General features: G+C 44.5%; 1 protein-coding gene across 4 annotated transcripts in view; it reads right to left on the reverse strand.

Moving 5' to 3' along the window:
* Nucleotides 1-9,412, reverse strand: part of LOC122556134 (interleukin-1 receptor accessory protein-like) — a 58,104-nt gene extending 48,692 nt beyond the window's left edge. For 2 of the 4 annotated variants that reach the window (XM_087993362.1, XM_087993359.1), the window contains exon 1: nucleotides 8,524-9,108. The gene's annotated coding sequence lies outside the window, so the exon portion shown is untranslated. Of the gene's footprint in view, nucleotides 1-2,235; nucleotides 2,313-8,523; nucleotides 9,109-9,238 lie in introns of those variants that run through there. The other 2 variants (XM_087993360.1, XM_087993361.1) reach the window with 2 other exon arrangements.
* Between the last annotated feature and the right edge of the window lie 13,405 nt (nucleotides 9,413-22,817).

Genomic DNA, 22,817 nt, shown 5'->3' on the forward strand with positions numbered 1-22,817 from the left:
TGGGTTCCACCAAGGCCACTCAGCTCCTGATCCCATTATGGCCTGGGTTCAAACACAAAAAATAATCTACATCTAGGAGAAGAGGAGACAGTGATAGCCCTTAACAACAAAGTAAAAAAAAAAATGACAGAGTGGCAAAGAGCCTGAGCAAGACTAGAATCCTCTGGAAAATGCCAGTTGGATTCATTATCTATCTCAAATGGAATGGGAGTCAGTCATCATAGCTCTAGGACATCTCTGCAAGAGTTCTACATGGTAGATATCTTCTAATCAATCAATCAATCTATTCAGAGATGTTAGTACACATCTCTGGAGCAGCTAAGACTTGAAACTAGGCCTCCTGGCTCAGAGATAGCAACACTACCATTGTGCCACCAGAACCCTAATTCTCAGTGGTGTCCTAGGCCCATTTACCTTCACCAATGTTTTTTTTCTCCATCACAAGGTCATCAAGTTCACTGATGATTGCAAAATGTTCAATATTGAATCTCCAGATAGAGATGATTCAAAATGCAATAGAACCTGGACAATATCCAGCCTGGGCTGTTAACTAGAAGATAATATTTGCACCATACAATAACCAACTGCAGTGAGAGAATCTAACCATCACCCTTTGGCATTTAGAGGCATTATCATAATTGAATCTTCCACAATCAATATTATTGAAGTTACCATTGACCAGAAACTGACCTGGACCATCCATATAAATACTGTAGTGCAAGAGTAGGTTAGAATCAGATGCTAGGAATCCCGCAGATAGTAACTCACCTCTTGCTTCCCCAAAGTCCGTTTATCATCTACAAGGCACAAGTCAGACATATGACAAAATACTATCCACTTACCTGAATGTGTGCAGCTCCAACAACACTCTGCTTCATTGACACCCCATCAACTACTTTTCAACATTCACTCTCTCCAACAATGATACACATTTGCAGAGTCAACCACCTACAAGATGTGCTGCAATAACTCACCTAGGCTCCCTCAACAGTACCTTCCAAACCTGCAAACTCTATCACTGAGAAAGGACATAGCCATCAGATCCAGGGAACATCAAATGCAAATTCCTCTCCAAGCCACATATCATCCAAATTTGGAAATATGTTTCCATTCCTTCAGTGTTGCTGAATCCAAAGTCCAGGAACACACTATCCTGAATTTTGTTACAATTCAAGGTTTCTAATTTTTACACCTTCATTGCTCAGACCTTTGAATATAGGAGTTGGGACATTATATTGAAGTTGTCCAGGATATAGGTGAGGTCTCTTCTGGAGTATTGTGTGCAATTCTGGTTGCCCTGTTGTTGGAAGAATATCATTAAGCTGGACATAGTTTGGAAAATATTTACCAGGATATTTTTGGGAATGGAGGGCTTGAGCTATAGAGAAAGGCTGGATAGGCTAGGACATTTCTCAGGCAAAAGTGAAGACTGCAGATGCTGGAGATTAGAGTCAAGATTAAAGTGGTGCTGGAAAAGCACAGCAGGTCAGGCAGCACCCGAGGAGTAGGGGGGGGGGGGGGGGGTGGAAGGAAAAGTCGAGGTTACGGGCAAAAGCCCTTCATCAGGAATCTCCTGATGAAGGGCTTTTGCCCAAAACATCTATTTTCCTGCTCCTTGGATGCTGTCTGACCTTCTGTGCACCACTCTAATCTTGACTAGGACTTTTTTCACTAGAGCATAGGAAGTTGAGGGATAACCTTATAGAAGTTTATAAAATCATGAGGGTCATAGATAAGGTGAATAGCAAAGGCCTTGTCTCTAAGGTGAGGGATTTCAGGACGAGGAGTATATATTTTTAAGGTGAGCGGAGAAAGATTAAAAAAGACGTGAGAGACGACTTTTCTTTACAGAGAGTGGTTGTGTGCCAAATGAACTTCCAGAGAAAGTAGTCGATGTGGGTACAGTTACAACACTTAAAAGACATTGGGAATAAGTACATAAATAAGAAATGTTTGGAGGGCTCAGGCCAAGGACAAACAAGTGGGACTAGTTTAGTTTGGGATTATGGTCTACGTGGACTATTCAGAGCAAGGGGCCTTTTTCCATGCTGTATGACTGTGACAATGATCTAAGCTAATTTTATGTACACTGTAACAATTTTAAACAAGACATATTTGTTCCTTTGATTAATGCCTTTCACACTAAACCAAATCTGAAAGGGATGCAACATTGGAACAAGGATACGCATCAACAACTAATAGCTCAGGAACAAGCAGCGTCTTCTCCCCACTCACCTGAATCAGTTTAATTTTCAATCTTTTTAGCTCAAACTGATGGAGCTCAATGCTGAGGGCTGCATACTCTCCAGTTTCTGAACAAAGTGTGAAAATGAAGCACTTCCAGGTTAGTCACTCTGGAAACAGTTTAAGAGAAAAGCCAACAGGCACCAGCATGTAATCCTTCACAATGCGAGCCAGGCAAACTGATTAAGCAATTATCAATTCGTAGCTCACAAGCAGTGAAGCTATTTCAAAACAAGGAGTCAAACAGAGGCTGCCTGTAGGAATGCTTTCGCAAGTTTGGGATAACCATCAGCAACTTACAACCAGTTAAGGGCTTGTCAATATGTAATAACTGTTGTAAGACAGAAAATGTGGCAGCCAATTTGTATATTGTGAACTCGCTTGGAAAGCAATAAGATATGATCATAGAATCATAGAGACCTTCAGCATAGAAAAAGGCCCTGCGGTTCATTGCATCTGCACTGGTCAAAAACAACTATTCTAATCCCACTTTCCAGCACTTGGCCCATAGCCTTGTATGCCTTGGCAGTAAGGAGAGATGGCGTCTGAGAAGGGTTCACAAACAAAGCCATATGGGTAGAACCTAAAAACTAAAAGAGAGCAATCACATTGCTGGAAGTGTCCTATAGACTCTCGAACAGTCTGAGAGAAACAGAAGAAAAGATATGCAGGCAAGTTTCAGGGAAGTGTCAAAGTAATAGGGTAGTGACAGTCAGGGATTTCAACTCCTCTAACTGGGTTGGTCATAGTGTGAAAGATCGAGAGGGAGCGGAATTCTTTAAAAAAAAAGTACCCTGAAAAGCCTTTTAAACCAGTACATAGAAGGTCTTGCAAGAGGGGGGTGGTCCTGGAGTTAAGTTTAGATAACAAAGCTGAACAAATGGTTGAAATATCAGTGTGGGGGCATTTTGCAGGCAGCAATCATAACTCTGTTAGATTCAAGGATTGTTATGAAAAAGGACAAGGATGGGCCTGATATCAAAGTTCTCAACTGGGGGATAGGCTGATGTTAATAAGGTCAGGTACGATTTGGCCAGAATGGACTGGAAGCAGATATTTTCAGGTAAATCTGTCTCGGAGCAGTGGGATATATACAAGAAGAAATGGGTAGAATGTAGAACCAACGTTTTCCAATAAAGAAAAAGGCTGGGCCATCCAATCCTGAGAACACTAGATATTGAGGGACATAGAGCTTTGGGTGAAAAGGAGAGGGAGGCTTATGACACCAAAATGCCTACAGGCGTGTAGAATGTGGAAGAGGGAGTTTAAAAAGGAGATTAGGAGGGCTAAAAAGGAGAGCTAAAAAAAAAAGGGGACATGAAAGAAAAGTAGCAGGTAAAATGAAGGAATATCCCAAATTGTTTCAAAGATACGTTAAGAGCAAAAGGATAACAAGAGAAGAGCCAATTTAGGACCACAGCGGTGAGTCAGAGGATGTAGTTAGTGTTCTAATTGAATACTTTCAGTGCTCACGAGTGAGAGGGATGATGTTGGGGTAGAAGTCAGGAAGAAAGCCTATGATACAATTTTTAAAATTGGCATAGACAGAGAGGAGATGGAATGGTCTGGCAGGCTTAAAAGATGTTAAATCTCCAGGACAAATGAAATGTATCCCAGGTTGTTGGGTTAGGCAAGGGAGGAAATAGCAGGGATGCTTGCGAAAATGTTCAATTCCTCCCTCCCCAGAGGTGAGGTGCCTGAGGGTTGAAAGACAGCTAACGTTGAACCTTAATTCAGAAGGGAGCAAGGGATAAATCGGCGAACCTACAGGCCAGTCAGTCTAATCTCGCTGGTGGAGAAAGTGTTGGAAGCAATTCTGAGGAACAGAATGAAACTCTATTTAGAGGAGCTGGGATCGATCAAGAAAAAATCAGCATTGGTTTTGTTAAGGGAGGTCACGTCTGCCTAACTTGATTGAATTTTTTTTAAAAGGGGTGACCAGGTGTGTGGATGAAGGCTTTTGATAAGGTTTCACTTGGGAGACTGATAGTGAAGGTAAAAGCCCTGGGATTCCAAGGACATTTGGCAAATTGGATCCTCAGTTGACTGAGTGACAGGAAGGAGATGTCGATTGTTGTGGGATGTTTTTCCAATTGGAAATCTGTGTCCACTGGGTTCCCACAGAAGTTGGATTTGGGGATCATGCTGTTCGTGGTTTATATAAAAAGATTTAGACTTGAATGTAGGAGGGTTGATCAGCCAATTCACAGATGTTACAAAAATTGGTGGGGCGGTAAATAATGAGGAGGATAGCCTAAGATTACAGGAGGATATGGCAAGTTGGTCAGATGGGCTGATCAGTGGCAAATGAAACTCATTCTGAAAAGATGCAAGGTGATGCACTTGGGACAGGAGAAACAAGGCAATGGAATACTTGATGAACAGTAGGACCCTGGACACATCTTGGATCACCTTGCTGATCTGTGGGGCCCTATTCTCTCCCTAGTTACCCTTTTGTCCTTAATGTATTTGTAAAAACCCTTTGGATTCTCCTTAACACTATTTGCCAAAGCTATCTCATGTTCCCTTTTTGCCCTCCTGATTTCCCACTTAAGTGTACTCCGAATGCCTTTATACTCGAAGGATTCACACGATCTATCCTGTCTATACCTGACATATGATTTCTTCTTTTTTTTAAACCAAACACTCAATTTCTCTAGTCATCCAGCATTCCCTCCAGTTGCCAGGCTTCCTTTCATCCAAACAGGAATATACTGTCTCTGGACTCTCGTTATCTCATTTCTGAAGGTTTCCCATTTTCCAGTCATTCCTTTACCTGTGAACATCTGCCCCCTGTCAGCTTTTGAAAGTTTTTGCCTAAAACTATAATTAGCCTTCCTCCAATTTAGAACTTCAACTTTCAGATCTTGTCTATCATTTTCCATCACTTTTAAAGCTAATAGAATTATGGCTGCTGGTCCCAAAGTGCTCCCCCACTGAACCTCAGTCACCTGCCCTGCCTTTTCTCCCCCCAAGAGTAGGTGCAAAACTTGACCACCTCCAATAGGTATATCCACATATTGACTCAAAATTCTCTTGTACACACTTAAATTCTTCTCCATCTAAACCCTTAATACTATGGCAGTCCCAGTCTATGTTTGTAAAGTTAAAATCCCCTACCATAATCACCCTATTATTCTTACAGATAAGAAATCTCCTTACAAATTTGTTTCTCAATTTCCTGCTGACTATTAGGGGGTCTATAAATACTATCCAAGTATGGATTGACACGCTAGTGGGTTCAATAAAATCTTCAGTTCGCCCAGAGTTGTACAGGCAGTGAATTATCCCTCGAGCTGCTGACACAGGAACTGTGACAAGTCCTCAATCAGCAACGGTGCACCAACATTTCCCAGAGTCACTGAAGAGTGCATTGTAAGAAATCCTGAGGAAAACTTCACTGACAATTTAAGATTTTTTTTTTATTCATGAGAAACTCACTTCAAATGAATTTATGGAGTTGGCCTGGAGAAGCTGTGGCTGTCCCCATTGGAGCAGAAAAGATTGAGAGAGGCTTTGAAAGAGAGGTGTATTACCCTGAAGGATTTTGAAAGAGTAAATAAGGAGAAACTGATTGCCACTGGTATGAGTGTCACATGGGACAGATTTAAGATCCCAACGCCCAAAGTCTCTCAACCAACTCAAGACATCCAGCCTCAAACTCTCACCTAATCCCAATTTGTGGGACCTCTTTCACCAACATCATTAGGGATTTCTTCCTCCCCAGTCTCAGTCAATCATTGTACCCTCTCCCACTCACAGACCACTCTCCAGACATCTCTTCCAGCCCAGTCCACACAAGACCTGTTCTCTCAGTTCCAGAAGCACTTTAATTCTATCTTTTTCACTTTTTCCTAAAGTCATTTACAACTTTTTAAAAAGAATGTGTTCATGGGATGTGGTTGTCATTGACTGGCCAATGTTTATTGCATTCTAAGCAATTGCACACGCTCAGTCATTTCAGAAGGCATTAGGATTCAGCCACATTGCCGTTGGTCTGGAGTCACATGTAGGTAAGGACAGCAGATTTCAACAGTGGTTGTGTAGTTGCCATCAGACTAGCTTCTAATTCCAGAATGTTTGTTATTACTGATCGGCAATGGTGGGATTCAAATCCGTGATCCCAAAACATTAGCCTGGTCCCTGGGGATTACTAATCCACTGTCATTACCACAATGCCACCACCTACTTTCTTCATCAGAAGTCCTTACACAAAACGGCTTAATATGCTTCACAGAAAGGTGACCAATCAAAAAATTTATTACAGAATGAAAGGAGCTAACAAAACACTTAGATGAAGTAGATTTAAGTGGTTCTTAAAAAGGAGAGAGGTAGAGAATTGAAGAGGTTTAAAACCTTAAGATGTAGAAACAGAAGTAGGTGATTTGATCCATTGACCACACTCGTGACTCTAATCTCCAGTCCTCACTTTCACCCCTTTGATCCATTGAGACTGTTCCATCATTCATTGAGATTATTGCTGACCTGATAATCCTCAACTTCACTTTCCTGTCTTATCCTCATAGCCCTTGGTTCCCTTCCTGATTAAAATCCTGCCTGAGTGCACTTGAATTTACTTAACAATCCGGCCTCCTCAACCGCCTGTGGTTAAAAAAAACCCACAGACTTGACGAGACACAGAAAGAAATCCTCTTCAGCGCTGTCTTAAATAGGAGAGGAGATTGTGCCCTCTGGTCTTATGCAAAAATGGTTTGCACATCTACCTTGTGAAACCCTCCCCCTCCCCCAAGAATCCACACACACACACAAAATCAGGAGTCTAAAACCATTCAGAGTATTCCAGTGGTGTCTGAGCCTTGGGAACGGAGGAGATGACAGGAGATTACCAAAGAGGATGTGCATAAACCCACACTGGGAGGAGTGCAGAGATCTCAGTGGGATATCTTATGGAGCAGATAGAGGTGACCCAGGGAGGGAGGAGTAAAGCCAGGGAGAGATTTGAAATCATGGAGGATTGTGAAAAAAAACACCAAAAAGGTATTGCCATGGCAGTAGCCACAGTAAGCATAAGGGTGATGGGTGATTGGGATTTGGTGTGAGAGTTAGGATGTAGATAGTTTTAAATGAACTGATAACTTATGGATTGGGGAAAAAGAACATTTGAACACTGGCTCTCATTTAAGCAGCATCCTGATTTCCCCCCCCACCCCCCACAATTCACCCATGGGATGTGGGCATACCTAGCTCTGCCTTAAAGACACCCAATGACATGGACTCCACAGCCTTCTGCAGCATTCCACATACAGTTCCTCCTGGTTTAAATTGTTCAGGAGACAAAATGTCAACTTCCAGCCAGCAGCATGAAGTTGAGAAACAATTTGGTGGAAGGTGGAGAGAGGCTTGTGATTCCTGATGATGTAACAACCTATTTTAAATACATGAATATGTCATGCATAGAGTAGCAGCTGCAAGGTAGGTTAGTGGGGTATTCAGAGGGAGAGATCAGGACTGGGGAGGGGAGATCAGTCGCAACATGAGCAGAACAGGCACAAAGAAGGAAGTCAAGTGGGTCTTGAAGGCTGCTTGCAGGTAATAAAGGGAGATTGGAGGAAGAAGAGTGATGGGGTGAAAGTGGCAGGGTTGTGGGTCAGGGTGGGGAAGAACATAATGGTGATAGGTGTTTTAGGTCAACTCAGATATGTACAGCACAGAAACAGATCCCTTCAGTGTGGGTATATAACATGGACAAGTTGGACTGAAGGGGTCTGTTTCCATGCTCTACATAAAAAAGGGACATATGTACCCATCCAAATGCCCTTTAAAATGTTGTAATTGTACCAACCTCCATCACTTGCTCTGGCAACTCTTTCCATACACGCACAACCCTCTGTGAAAAAGTTGCCCCTTAGGTCCTTTTTATATCTTTCCCCTCTCACCCTAAACCTATGCCCTCTAGTTCTGAACTCCCCCACCCTCGAGAAAAGACTTTATCTATTTATCCTATCCATGCCCCTCATACTTTTGCAAACCTCCACGAGGTCACCCCTCAGCCTCCAACACTCCAGAGAAAATAGCCCCCACCTATTCAACCTCTCCCTAGAACTTAAATCCTCCAATCCTGGCAACATCCTTGTAAATCCTTTCCAAATTCTTTTGAGTTTCACAACATCCTTCCTATGGGAGGGAGACCAGAATTGCACACACTAATGTCCTATACAGCCACACCATGACCTTCCTCAGGATTGACTGACAGTTGATTCAGAATGGTACTGGAGAGATTGTGATTTGAGCTGTGTCACTGACAGAGTAATCACATACCTGATTAGATTCCCTACAGTGTGGAAACAGACCCTTCAGTCCAACAAGTCCACACCGACCCGACTGGTCTCAGTTTGAAGTTGCATCCCAGGTTCTGAACCGGAACACTCCCTTTCCAACCCGACTCCGCCCTCAGTCCATGCCTTTCTCCAGTCCAGGCTCCTACTCTCCCAGTCCCGGACTGAGAAGTGAAGCAGGGACAATCTCCTCTTCCCACCTACCTCCCCAACATTTATCTCCCTTTTTTTACATCCAAGGTTCGTCCATCCGTTTGCCTGTTTCAAACTCTCCCTCGCCCCCACCCTTTATTAGCCCGTCTGTCTTTATGTCTATCTCTCCCACTAACTTACTTTGTCGCTGTGTCTGTCTCCGCCTCTCTTTAATGTCACTGTCCCTCTTTCTACTTCTCCCAGTCTGTCGCTGTTTCCCTCTCAACGCCCCTCTCTGTCCGTCTCTTTCACTCTTACTGACTCTCTCTCTGTGTCACTCTTATTCTCTCTCTCGTACTGTCTCTCTCAATGACTCTCTCCCTTTCTTGGCTTTGCCTTGGAAGTCGCTTGTCTCTCTCATACATTGACGCTGCCTCTTCCTGTATCTCGCACGCTGTCTATTCTGTCACGTTCACCCTCTCTGTGTGTGACTCACTCTCCCTCAGGATCTGTCTAGCTCAGTCCCACGCTTTCTAACCCCCCCGCCGCGCTTCTGTGAAACTGACCTGGCTTACCCCGGGCCACTGAACATGGACTGACTATGTGGGAGGATTACAGGAACCTCGTTACATTTCGAAAGCCTAGAATCCCGGTAGTTGCCTCTCGGAGGCAGTCTCAGATCCGCCGGGACCACGCCTATTTAAAGGAGCCGTGTCTTCCGGAGAGAACAATTTGACCCATTTTTTTTTGCCGGACTCGCTGTTAAAAATAGGCAACAAACCTGAGATTCATTTGACAGTATTATCGTCTGTTTCCTCAATGTCTATCTCTCACGCTCCTTCTCCTGTCAGTGTCTCAATTTGTTTATGTCTCTCGCCCTCATTTAAAAACAAATAAACTATTTTTCTAATTATTTCTTTGTTAATATATACCCCGGAACAAGTGAGATTTGAACTCTTGCTTTATAAGCCGGTAGAGGGTAGAGACGCTACCACTGCGCTACATGAGGGACAGGAATTACTCTCCTCTGCTGAGTTAAAATCACATCACACCAGGTTGTAGTCTAACAGGTTTATTTGGAAGTACAGGTTTTCAGAGCGCTGCTCCTTCATCAGGTAGCTAGTGGAGCAGGATCATAGGACACAGAATTTATAGCACAACATCATAGTGCTGTAATTGATGCAATATATTGATCAAACCTAGATTGCTGTTAAGCCTTTCATCTTTTAGAATGGGTTGCTGGTTTTGATTCATTAAATGTAAATCCTAGAACTTCCTTCAAGTCACATTCCTGAGATAACAAGGTTTTATTAAAAAAAAGTGACAGCTCAGAGAATGCATTAAAGGTGTGAGGGTAGAGTCTGTATGTATTCCAATCTTGAGTCAGACTGGTTCTATTTCCAAAGTAGGAATTTATAAAATGGTTATTAAAAATATTGACTGCCTACAGACTGTGTGCTTTTGAACAAAATAGAGTGTATCTGCAAATATAGTTCTGCAAATGCAAATTTACCCCATAGACTTTCATGTGTGTGTGCATGCATGTGAGGGAGTGAGTGTGTGTGTGTGTGTGTGTGGGAGAGAGGGAGAGAGTGTGTTTGTGTGCTTGATAGAATGTGTGCATGAGTCTGATGGAGTATCTGCCTGTGAGAGGGTCTGCACATGGGTGCGAGTGTGGGGTGTGTGTGTGCCTGAGAGAGGGTCTGTGTTGTGTGTGTATGAGAATGTGTAGTATAGCAGGGTCACCTGCAGTGTGACATACACCCAAGGTCCCAGTTGAGGCCATTCCCATGGGTACTGAACTTGGCTATCAGCCTCTGCATTGTTGTGTAACTCTAAGTCTGCCTTGGAGGATGGTCACCCAAAGATCCGAAGCTGAATGCCACTCACCGCTGAAGTGTTCCATGTCTGGGATGGAACACTCCTGTCCAGTGATTGTTATGCAGTGTTCATTCATTTGTTGTCATAGCATTTGCTTGGTCTCGCCAATATAACATGTGTCAAGGGCATCCTTGCCTGCAGCATATCAGATAGACAATGTAGGCCAAGTCACATGAGTACTTGCCGGGTACATGGTGGGTGGTGTCCCCATGTGTAATGGTGGTATCTGTGTCGATACTCTGACACGCTGTGACAGGGTTGGTTTGGGGTGGTGGTCGATGTTGTCCTGAAGGCTGGGCAGTTCGCTGCGAATAATGATCTGTTTGAGGTTTGGCAGTTATTTAAAGGTGAAAAGTGGAAGTGTAGGGAAGGTCTTGATTAGGTGCTCATCTCCATCGATAATGTGTTGCAGGCTGCAAAGAACATGGCGTCATTTCTCTGCTCCTGGGAAGTGCTGAATGATAAAAGGTATCCTATCGGTCATTTCTCATGTCTGTCCAACACATTTTCAGCTCTGATCTCCAGCATCTACAGTCCTCACTTTCTACTAATGACAAAGCTCATCAGCTTGATGACAATTGTCAGATTGGTTTCTGGAAATCAGAGCAGGCTGTGAGTGTGAGTTATACGGTGAGAAGTCCTTTTGAATGAGGATGTGGTCTCTCTCTCTCTCTCTCTCTCTCTCTCTCTGTGTGTCTCTCCAGAACTTTCTGTTTTTATTTCAGAAATCCAGCGTTGACAGTAATTTACTTTTATTCATGTAGATGGTTGACATTCTTTACCCCAAAACTATTTCCCTAAGCTATAGAAAGTCAATTATGCTCTCCTCAATTGGTGCAAGCTATTGTTATTAACCATAAAGTCAGAGACTTTGTAATTTGTGTACAAGTCATTCTGTGCCTCTGGGGAATTGATGAAAGAATCTGAAAAAAAATCAAATAATTTAAGGACTTGGGAAACAAAAGGTACATCTAATCAAATCCTGATGGCTTTTACTATTAAACTATCTATCCAGTATTTTTTTTCTCCATCCATAACACCAATGTTTTTATATTTGTCTGTGTATCACTGTATTAGTTTAGAAGAAGGTTCATATTTTCAGTCTGTAGAGTTACATGCTGACACTTCATTGTTGTTTATCTGTAGCTAAAATCTATTTATTTGTGCAAGAAATTGGCCAACGTTTTACTGGTGACATGTAGTTTTATTACATGAGTTTATATGAGATGAGTCTCAATCATCTGCTCTTTCTCCATTATCAATCTCTTCAAGTATTTCCCTTTTGGATTAATCTATTGTTCTTGAACCTGTCCCCTCAGGCAGTGAATTCCAGTCCAGGTAAATCAGGTATTATATAATCTTAGGAGATACCATCTTTCAGTTGAAATTCAGATCAAATAGAGATACTGTGCCATTCTGCTTGGATACAAGGATCCCATGGCTAATATTTGAATGAAGAGCAGCAGTGTCTCCCTATTGTCCCCCTTAACATTCAACACGCGACATTAGAAAAACAACGCTTCTGGTCAAGATTGCACTACGGTTATGGGTATAATGCTGTGTGCAATTTGGCTGCCAACGTTTTCATATTACAACAGCGACTACATTGCACTGTCTGTGAAGCACTTTGGATGTGATAGATAGTATTGAAATGCAGGGTTTTCAGCTACAATAATGGCCTGATCAATAATTGTGGGTTCCATTTTGGGTTTGGTTTGTGAGTCATGGTGATGTGTTCCCTTGATCCAGCCATCAGGACACAGGCAATGAAGGAAGCGTTGGGATTTGTTACATGTAAACACTTAACCTTCTTCACTCTCTTTGAAACAATGCATTGTGATCGATGCATCATAGTGTTAGCGTAAGGAACCGATTTTATTGATTTCTAGGGCAACCATCAACTCAAAGGCAGATTAAAGAATGACTATTCCACTTTTTAATCTGTCTATGGGAAACCATGCACCCTTATGCATCACATTTTGCCCACATCAGTTATATAGCATTGATAAAATCTCGTGGCATATCCATTGTGTTTGAAGACAGTCTGTTCATGAATTCTGTAGAAGAGTCATACCGAACTTGAAATGTCAACTTTTTCTCTCTCCACAACTGCTGCCAGACCCACTGAGTTTCTCCAGAACTTTCTGTTTTTATTTCAGAAATTCCGTGCTGACAGTATTTTACTTTTATTCATGTAGATGGTTGACATTCTTTACCCCAAAACTATTTCCCTAAACATCCTGATCTAAATCTTTCAAACATCCTTTGAAGCACATTTATTGTCAGTTATCTTTATCACTGTAGAGAATGAATTACTCACCCTGTGTATACCATGCTCTCCATGAATTTTACACTCATGGGTTAACATTATCACTAATGCCAAGTATTTCAATGCACAAGCACTTGATGTGTCAGAAGCTGAGTCATGCATTTGTCTCTGAATACTTCAGTCCTTCTTGTTAATGTTGATTTATGATGCGAAGGTGCCCATGTTGGACTGGCATGGACAACATCACATGACACCAAGTTATATGCCAACAGGTTTATTTGAAATCACAAGCTTCCGGAGCGTGGCCCCTACGTCAGGTGACGAAGGAGCAACGCTCCGAAAGCTTGTGATTTCAAACAGACCTGTTAGAATATAATCTAGTTTCGTGTGACTCCTGACCTTGTTGGTTTTTAAGAAGAGGATTCTTAACTGTCGGTTCATTAACTCTCCACAAGGTCGAACATTTTTCAGAGTAGGGAGCAGCTCCAGATCAGCAGAACATGACCACAATTTGCACCCTATATTTAGATGACTGCCATTCTCCATAACTTGCATGGTATATGGTGAAATATTCAGGTCCAGTCGTGCAAATGTTGAAGGCATTGTTGTGTAGTGGGTAGTTTCCACATCTTTAACCCAGAAGCATCTGGGATCCAGTCTCACTTGAATGTAACGGTCATGGAAAGTGTGTTTGTAATCTGGCCAAACTTTAATCCCTATAATATGCCTTTGACAATTGAGCTAAGCTTGATATGAAATGGTACCACTTACACTCCAACCTCTAGAAACCTGCTCCAAGGAAAACTCACTATAGAAAAGATGAAAGCATATTTTTCGTCTGCCTCATGTAACCCCAGGTGGGAGAAGAATTGTGGGAATTATTTTAGGATATGTGTTGTAAAAAGAGACTAGCATTTACATAGTGCTCCCAGCACTGTACAGACAATGGCATACTTTAGAATGGTAGCTACTGTTGGAATACAAGAAAACAGCTCGAATCTCTGGAGTCAGATTTGAACCTGCATCGGCCGACCATAGTATCTCACAATGTGGACTACAATTAATTCATTGCTAACATATAACCAAACTTCCAAGGTGGAAACCCAACCATTCAACTAAGCAGAAAAATCAGCCGATCCGTAACTGGCCTGTTTCCTATGTGACTCCAAACTATACTAATGTGACCAGTTTTTCTCCATCCAGTGAAGACTTCTAAATTAATGGAATCCTGGAAATGGACAACAAATTGACAGCGACAACTGTCTCTCAAGAATTAATAAAAAACTAGTTATTTCCTTCCAATTCCTGACACAAAGGCATGGCTTGCATTTCCCTCTTTACCTCCTGAAAATGCTGTCAGGATTTTCAGAGAATCACAGACTGATCACATTCCATAAGAGGCCATTCACTGTATAATATTTGTGCTGGCCTGCTGCAAGAACAACGGAGTCAGTCCCAATCACCTCCGAGCCATGGCAATAATGTCCATCCAGGTAACAATCCTATTCCTTTTTAGAAGCTGTGACTGACTCTGCCTTCACCACACTCTTGGGCAGTGCATTGCAGATCCTAATTATTTGCTGCAAAATGTGTTTTCCTTCATGTCTTCTTTGATCCTTTGGTATTTATGGTAAATCACTGTCCCTTGCTTCTCAACCTTCCAACCAAGGGGAACGGTATCCCTTGATCTTCTTTGTACAGACCCATCAATCAAATGTCCCTTCAACGTTCTCTTCTCCAAGGAGAAAACTCTAACCTTTCCATGTAGCTGAAGTTCCTCATCCCCACAATTGTTCTTGTCAGATTTAGTACTACCTCAGGGATTTACCAGGAGCCATTTGGCTTTCCTGCTGCTTGAATTTACCAACAACCATCTGAGGGTTGTCTGATCAGTGAAGATCTCGCTTAAGTGGGGGAACAGACTTTCTGAACTGAATGGCCTTGTTCTGTCCCTTTACCTGACAGTCTTAAGGGTGAGGCCTGAAGATGGCCATTGAAAAGCCTCAAGGGCCACTTGATTCTGTCAGACCTCGCACATTGAACCAATGGGGTTAGTGATGGGAGCATGTCCCAGTCATTCTCCAAACAGGAAGTGAGACCTCCGACAACTTGAACAAAACCCAGTCCAATATTTCCGTTTGATGAAGCAAGACGGAAATATGGACAAGTGAAAGGAGGAAGGAAGAATAAGAGGTAAGTTCTGTGAAAGGGCTGAAGATGGGAGAGATTAAATGACAAACGCTTTTGAGCTTCAAGAGGCAGAGGAAGTGGTTACGATAAAGTCAAGAAATGAAAGATGTGTCCCAATCAGGGTGAGTGCTAAGACTGCAGCCATCTGTAAACAAAGTCAAGGGAGGCATTTTGTAAGCATGAACTAGTGAAACCCAAAATATAGAAGCAACTGGAGGTAGAGTTTATGATATCAGATACAAGAGGAAAATGTTCTGTTGTTACAAGGGGTAAGTTAATCCCACCCCCTTGGACTCTGGTTGGACCCTTTGATCAAAGAGAAATGTATAAGGTCCAGATTCAATGTCTTCTTGTTTGGAGTTCAAAAGAGTCTCACCAGCTGCAGGAGCGATTCCAGAGTAGAGGACATCTTCGCGCTGACATGCCAAGGTTGCAAATAGTTCAGGCAGTGAGTGAGAATAATAGAGTCAAAAGCTCAGAAATGGAGCTGGGGTATGATCTGAACACAATGGCATTGGTCTTCCCCAATATTGTGTTGCAGTTCACTTTTACAGGGCAGTCCCTGTTGCAATGTAGGAAATATGACAACCAGTTTGTAGGCTCCCCCAGCAGCAATGAGATAATGGCCAGATCGTCTACTTCAGTGATATTATTTGGGAGATAAATCGTTCTGGATCAGGGAGAACTGAGGCCTATGGTTTCTGGTACATGCATCTCAAATAGCAGATGGGGCTTATTGTTTCATTTGGAAGGTGGAGCCTCCAACAGTGCAGCATCCCATTGGTGGGTACACCTTGATGATAGGTTGATGTCTCCAGAGCAGGGCTGGAACTGATGCCCTTCCCACCTCAGAAGCAAGGTTATGGTGCATTGATTGATGCAAGGAGAGGGGAAGGTCAGCCAGCGTTCCAGCTTTATCTCCTCAGGGTGTGCAAATGTTTGCAGGACCAGGCTTGTCTTGATACCTTCCTCAGATGAACAGCCCTCTGACTCTCAGATTGAGGCTCACTGACAAAGATGGGCAGCAGATGAGACTATTTGAAGGAAGTCTCCGTCATAAACAAGGTGTGTGGATGATGGCAGGAGATACTCGATAGTAGTGGAAACAACATGTAGCGATTCTAAGTCCAGTTTCCTCACTTCTGGAGAATCCAGGTATCCGGGCCTATTCCACCATGGAATAGCTACTTGTTGCTGGGTTAAGGATTGGGCAGAGGCTGGTAGGTGTGGGAGACTAGGCAGCACAGGGGGTTGTAGAGGGGTTGGTTTGTCATGTGTGTTCTTGTGGTGAGGAATGGGGATGAGTTAGGTGTCTAGTAGCCCACATGTGAGTCATCGAACGTTAATTGTGGTAGCCCTGTCACAACAGGAACTGCCCAGAGCTTCCTTGGTACAAAGTAGGAAGCATGCCATTGCACCAAGAAGTAAGACTAGAAAATCTAATCTATAATCTAATCTAATCTAAAAAAATAACATATTGATATTTGGAAATGAATATACAGGTGATATTGGAGCACCAGTTTGAGATGCACAAGACAAGTTAGACCACTATGTATCATTTACCAGTTTAACTGACTTGCAATGCAGACACCACTATTTAAATGCTGACTCCCTCAGTTTACTTGAGTAAGGACTGGACTCCTGTGGTGCAGTGGTCGAGTCCTTACCTCAAGACTAGAAGGTCTGCGTTCAAAGCCCAGCTGTCCCAGATGTACCTTATTAGAGATTGTTTAAATGTAACTACCTGAGTGAGAACCTAGTTGGCACATTGACAGCCAATGGGAATACCAGCAGGGAGCATTGAGTCTACTAGTGAGGGTTTTGTTGCCATTTTAACTCTCACCGCCCCTTTCATCCCCCCACCACCACCATTGCCACCAGCAGGAAGACATCTGTAAAAACAAACTGTACCACTGTTAACATCAACCTTAAAGTAATTCTCCACATGGGCCTCATTTATCTGAGCATGCAAGCCATCGGGAATATTTGCTCTTAACTGGATGTAAAAACAGGAAATGTTGGGAAGTTCAGCAAGGTATTCAGATTATTGAACTCGATATTGTGTCCCAAGCAGAAAATGAGGGGCTGTTCTTCCAGCTTGTGCTGAACCTCACTGGAGCACTGCAGCAAACCTGAGGCAGAGATATGCCCGGGGAACAGGGTGGTGTGTTGCAGTGGCAGACAACCAGGGTCTTTTTTGTGGACAGAAGGTAGGTGTTCTGCAAAGTGGTTTCCCAGTCTGTGTTTTCTCTTCTTAGTGTACAGGAGTCCACACTGTGAGTAGCAAATACAATAGACTGGCTATCACCAACTATGTATTCCCTTCCCCTCCCTTGTCAGCATATCACAGGGAAGGTCCGCCTCTGAGATAACTTGGTCTACTACTCCTCCACTCCCAACACCTTCACATGCAATCCCAGAAGGTGCAATAGTTGCCTGTTTACTTCCTTCCTCTTCACTATCCATGGCCTCAACACACCTTCCAGGTGAAGCAGTGATTTACCTGCACTTCACTCTAGCTAGCCTACAGTATTGGCTGCTCCCAATGGGGTCCACTCTACATTGGAGTGGTGAATGGGAACCTGAACAACTTCTTCCATGTCTTTTACACACCCCCACGCCCCAGGCCATGTCATGACATGGGCTGATTTAGCACATGAAAATATATTGTTGTTCCTACAGCGTCGCTGGGTCAAAATCCTGGAACCTCCTGTCTAACAGCACCATGGCTATATCTCCACTGCAAGGACTGCAACAGTTTAAGAAGGCAGCTTACCATCACCTTTCCCAGGCTCAATTAAGGAAGGGCAATAAGTGTTGACCCAGCCAGTAACACTATTTCTTAGGCTTCTTAAGGACAGAATTTACTCACATTTGTAACAATATGGACTTATCAGCAACATGCAGCATGCTTTAATACTGGGGAGGTCATGTCTCACATACTTGATTGAGTTTTTTGAGGTAATGACAAAGATGATCAATGAGGGCAGGGTGGTGGATGTTATCTACATGGACATTAGCAAGGCTTTTGACCAGCACCCTCTTGGCAGATTGTTGCAAAAGTTGAAGTCACATGGGATCCATGATGAGCTAGTAAGATGGATGCAGAACTGGCTTAGTCATGGAAGACAGAGAGTAGCAGTGGTAGGGTATTCTTCTGACTGAGAGATCTGTGACCAGTGGTGTTCCACAAGGACTAGTGCTAGGACCCTACTGTTTGTAATATATACCACAGATGGAAGTCAAACTGGACAATGTGACATGATGCACTTGGAAAGTCTAATAGGGAAGTATACAGTCAATGGCAGAACCTTAGAAGTACTAACATATATTGGGTCCAGGTCGATGTGTTTGTTGATGGAGTTTGTGGATGAGTGCCATGTTTCTTGGAATTCCCTGGCTGTTCTTTGTTTCGCTTGCCCTATAAGGGTAGTGTTGTCCCAGTCAAATTCATGTTGCTTGTCGTCTGTGTGTGTGGCTACTAGGGATAGCTGGTCGTGTCGTTTCGTGGCTACTTGATGTTCGTGGATGCGGATCGTTACCTGTCTTCCTGTTTGTCCTATATAGTGTTTTGTGCAGTCCTTGCATGGGACCATACATCAAGAACATCTCTGAAATGACAGCCAGACTACTGCGACCACTAGGACTTATAACAGCACACAAACCAACAGCCACACTCAGACAACAACTCACCAGAATGAAGGACCCGATACCCAGCATGAGCAAAACTAATGTAGCGTACAAACCCCCATGCAAGGACTGCACAAAACACTATATAGGACAAACAGGAAGACAGCTAACGATCCGCATCCATGAACATCAACTAGCCACGAAACGCCACGACCAGCTATCCTTAGTAGCCACACACGCAGATGACAAGCAACATGAATTCGACTGGGACAACACTACCATTATCGGGCAAGCGAAACAGAGAACAGCCAGGAATTCCTAGAAGCATGGCATTCATCCACAAACTCCATCAACAAACACATCGACCTGGACCCAATATACCGGCCACTACAGCGGACAGCTGAAACTGACAACTGGAAGCGGCAGGATCAGGCCACTATAAATGCCGGAGGAAACACCACAGAAGCGCTTCACAGGAGGCTCCAAAGCACTGAGGATGTCACCTAGACAGGGGACGAAACGTTTGCAACAAAAACTTCCAGCTCGGCGAACAGAACCACAGCTAGTAGGTCTGAGTCTGCAGAGCTGAAAATGTGTTGCTGGAAAAGTGCAGCAGGTCAGGCAGCATCCAAGGAGCAGGAGAATCGACATTTCGGGCATGAGCCCTTCCTCAGGAATGAGGAAAGTGTGTCCAGCAGGCTAAGATAAAAGGTAGGGAGGAGGGACTTGGGGGAGGGGCGTTGGAAATGTGATAGGTGGAAGGAGGTCAAGGTGAGGGTGATAGGCCAGAGTGGGGTGGGGGCGGAGAGGTCAGGAAGATGATTGCAGGTTAGGAAGGCGGTGCTGAGTTTGAGGGATTTGACTGAGACAAGGTGGGGGGGAGGGGAAATGAGGAAACTGGAGAAATCTGAGTTCATCCCTTGTGGTTGGAGGGTTCCTAGGCGGAAGATGAGGCGCTCTTCCTCCAACCGTCGTGTTGCTATGGTCTGGCGATGGAGGAGTCCAAGGACCTGCATGTCCTTGGTGGAGTGGGAGGGGGAGTTGAAGTGTTGAGCCACGGGGTGGTTGGGTTGGTTGGTCCGGGTGTCCCAGAGGTGTTCTCTGAAACGTTCCGCAAGTAGGCGGCCTGTCTCCCCAATATAGAGGAGGCCACATCGGGTGCAGCGGATGCAGTAAATGATGTGCGTGGAGGTGTAGGTGAATTTGTGGTGGATATGGAAGTATCCCTTGGGGCCTTGGAGGGAAGTAAGGGGGGAGGTGTGGGCGCAAGTTTTGCATTTCTTTCGGTTGCAGGGGAAGGTGCCGGGAGTGGAGGTTGGGTTGGTGGGGGGTGTGGACCTGATGAGGGAGTCACGGAGGGAGTGGTCTTTTCGGAACGCTGATCGGGGAGGGAAGGGAAACATATCCCTGGTGGTGGGGTCCGTTTGGAGGTGGCGGAAATGACGGCGGATGATACGCTGTACATGGAGGTTGGTGGGGTGGTAGGTGAGGACCAGTTGGGTTCTGTCCTGGTGGCGGTTGGAGGGGCGGGGCTCAAGGGCGGAGGAGCGGGAAGTGGAAGAGATGCGGTGGAGGGCATCGTCGACCACGACTGGGGGGAAATTGCGGTCTTTAAAGAAGGAGGCCATCTGGGTTGTACGGATTTGGAACTGGTCCTCCTGGGAGCAGATGCGGCGGAGATGAAGGAATTGGGAATATGGGATGGTGTTTTTACAGGGGGCAGGGTGGGAGGAGGTGTAGTCTAGGTAGCTGTGGGAGTCGGTCGGTTTATAGTAAATGTCTGCCTAAGACTCGGGCAAAGTGGAGCACCCATCTTCACCTCACCTGTTAAACCATTCAAGATAGCATTTGCCCAGCACTCTTAGTCATTTTGCATCAAGCTTTAACAGTTTGTTGCTTTTTTAAAAATGACTAAGGGCAAAACTTCCCGCAGCTCGCAACAGGCAGGGACTCCTCCCCCACCTCCTCCCGCAACAGCAGGGACATCCGCGGCCGCCTCTGGGGACTCACCTGCGGAGGCGAGCCTGATCTCCGAGATCGTCAAACCCCAGGAGAAGATCGACACGTCCACCGAGGAGGCCCCGTCCAGGTGGGATTCAATCTCAGTCATGCTGTAGTAGCATGACCGAGAGATCGAAACACTCGGGCAGCGTGTTGGAGGGGCAGAGCAATGAGCTGTAGTCTCGGAGGCTGCTGCTGAGTCATCCATGGGTCACATCCGGGCTCTGGAATGGTGAAAATAGAGGTCGTCGGAAAAATATTCGGTTGCTGGGCCTTCTCGAATGGGACGAGGAAGACCAGCTTGTGGATTTCTTGGAGCAATGGCTCCCACAAAAATTAAAGTTGGAGTTGGGACCAGGCCAGGTGTGGATGGAGCATCCCCGCCCAGTTTTAGTACGACTTCAATGTTATAAGGAAAAACAAATGCTCCTCGAGGCCTCCAGAGTCCGGGTAAAGATCCCCAGGCCATGATGTCCAATGGCTCCAAGATAATGCTGTTTCAGGACTTCTCTCCAGTCATGGGCCATAAGAGGAGGGCATTCGACGACGCAAAGAAGCGCCTGAGAGACTTAAATATTCAATACTCTATACGATATCCGGCAACGCTGCGCTTCAGCCATGGAGGATCTGTATAAAACTGGATCACTGGAGAAAGTAAAAGAATTCTTGGATGCTCTCCCATAGACTGTGGGACTTGAACTGTATGGATAACGACTTTATTTTTCCCCCTTTGTTTACCCTTCTTTCTTTCTCCATCTCTCTTTTACCCCATCTTTCCCTGGGGATTGGGGTGGGGGGGGGGGGGGGGGGGGGGGTGGTGCTTGTTCTTTATTCTAGGTAAAAACAATAAAACAATGATTGCAGATGGTGGAAACCAGATTCTGGATTAGAGTGGTGTTGGAAAAACACAGCAGTTCAGGCAGCATCCAAGGAGCAGTAAAATCGACGTTTCGGGCAAAAGCCCTTTATCAGGAATACAGGCAGAGAGCCTGAAGGGTGGAGAGATAAGTGAGAGGAGGGTGGGGGTAGGGAGAAAGTAGCATGGAGTACAATAGGTGAGTGGGGGTGGGGATGAAGGTGATAGGTCGGGGGCGGGGGGAGGGTGGAGTGGATAGGTGGAAAAGAAGATAGGCAGGCAGGACAAGTCATGGGGACAGTGCTGAGTGGGAAGTTTGGAACTAGGGTGAGGTGAGGGAAGGGGAAATGAGGAAACTGTTGAAGTTCACATTGATGCCCTGGGGTTGAAGTGTTCCGAGGCGGAAGATGAGGCATCTGGTGGTGAGGGAGCGGAGGTGAAGGAGGCCCAGGACCTCTATATCCTCGGCAGAGTGGGAGGGGGAGTTGAAATGTTGGGCCACAGGGCGGTGTGGTTGATTGGTGCGGGTGTCCCAGAGATGTTCCCTAAAGCGCTCTGCTAGGAGGCGCCCAGTCTCCCCAATGTAGAGGAGACCGCATCGGGAGCAACAAAAAAATGATATTGGTGGATGTGCAGGTAAAACTTTGATGCTTTATTCTTTCTTTGGTCTCCTTTTTATAGCTCGTGCGCTATATCTGATTCGTGGGGGAGGTTTTTTTTAAGTGGTGTTTTTTTGCTTAGTTGCCTAATACTTGCTGGGATTGTAATTTTCTGACTTGATATATTTCTATTTTGTATTGTTTTATTAAACATATCTAGGTGATGGCATGGGCGGGGCGGAGGTGGGTCACTCACTTTTAACTCCTGTTTTATAAAACGCTTGAATTTATTTACTCCATTTTGTAATGCCTGGGCCGAGTGCAGGGAATTAGCTGGGAGAAGTCATGGTGGGTTATTAGTAGGTAGTAGTGCCCCCTGGGAGCAAGGGGGAAAGTCTCCTTTCAAATACATTTTGTGTTATTTTTACTGAGGAGTAGTTCTTAATTGTGTTGATTTAATTGTTTTGAAGAGTTTTTTTTATATGTGAATTTTCTATGGTCTTTAGTCAATGTCTTTTGGGTGGGGCTCTTCCTCCTGGGGGTCTTGGGCCTGCCTGGACGATCATGGCTAGCCATTTGCTTAGGTGGTGCACCTGGAATGTCAAGGGGAGCCACTCACCAATCAAAAGGAAAAAGATATTATCAAGTCTAAAAAAAGGTTGATGTAGCTCTTTTACAGGAGACACATCTACTTGATAAGGAACATTCGAAGCTACAAC

This window comes from Chiloscyllium plagiosum, unplaced genomic scaffold (assembly GCF_037043375.1).
Source record: "Chiloscyllium plagiosum isolate Xiang-an unplaced genomic scaffold, Cpla_swu_hap1 HiC_scaffold_13, whole genome shotgun sequence".
Lineage (NCBI taxonomy): Eukaryota > Metazoa > Chordata > Chondrichthyes > Orectolobiformes > Hemiscylliidae > Chiloscyllium > Chiloscyllium plagiosum.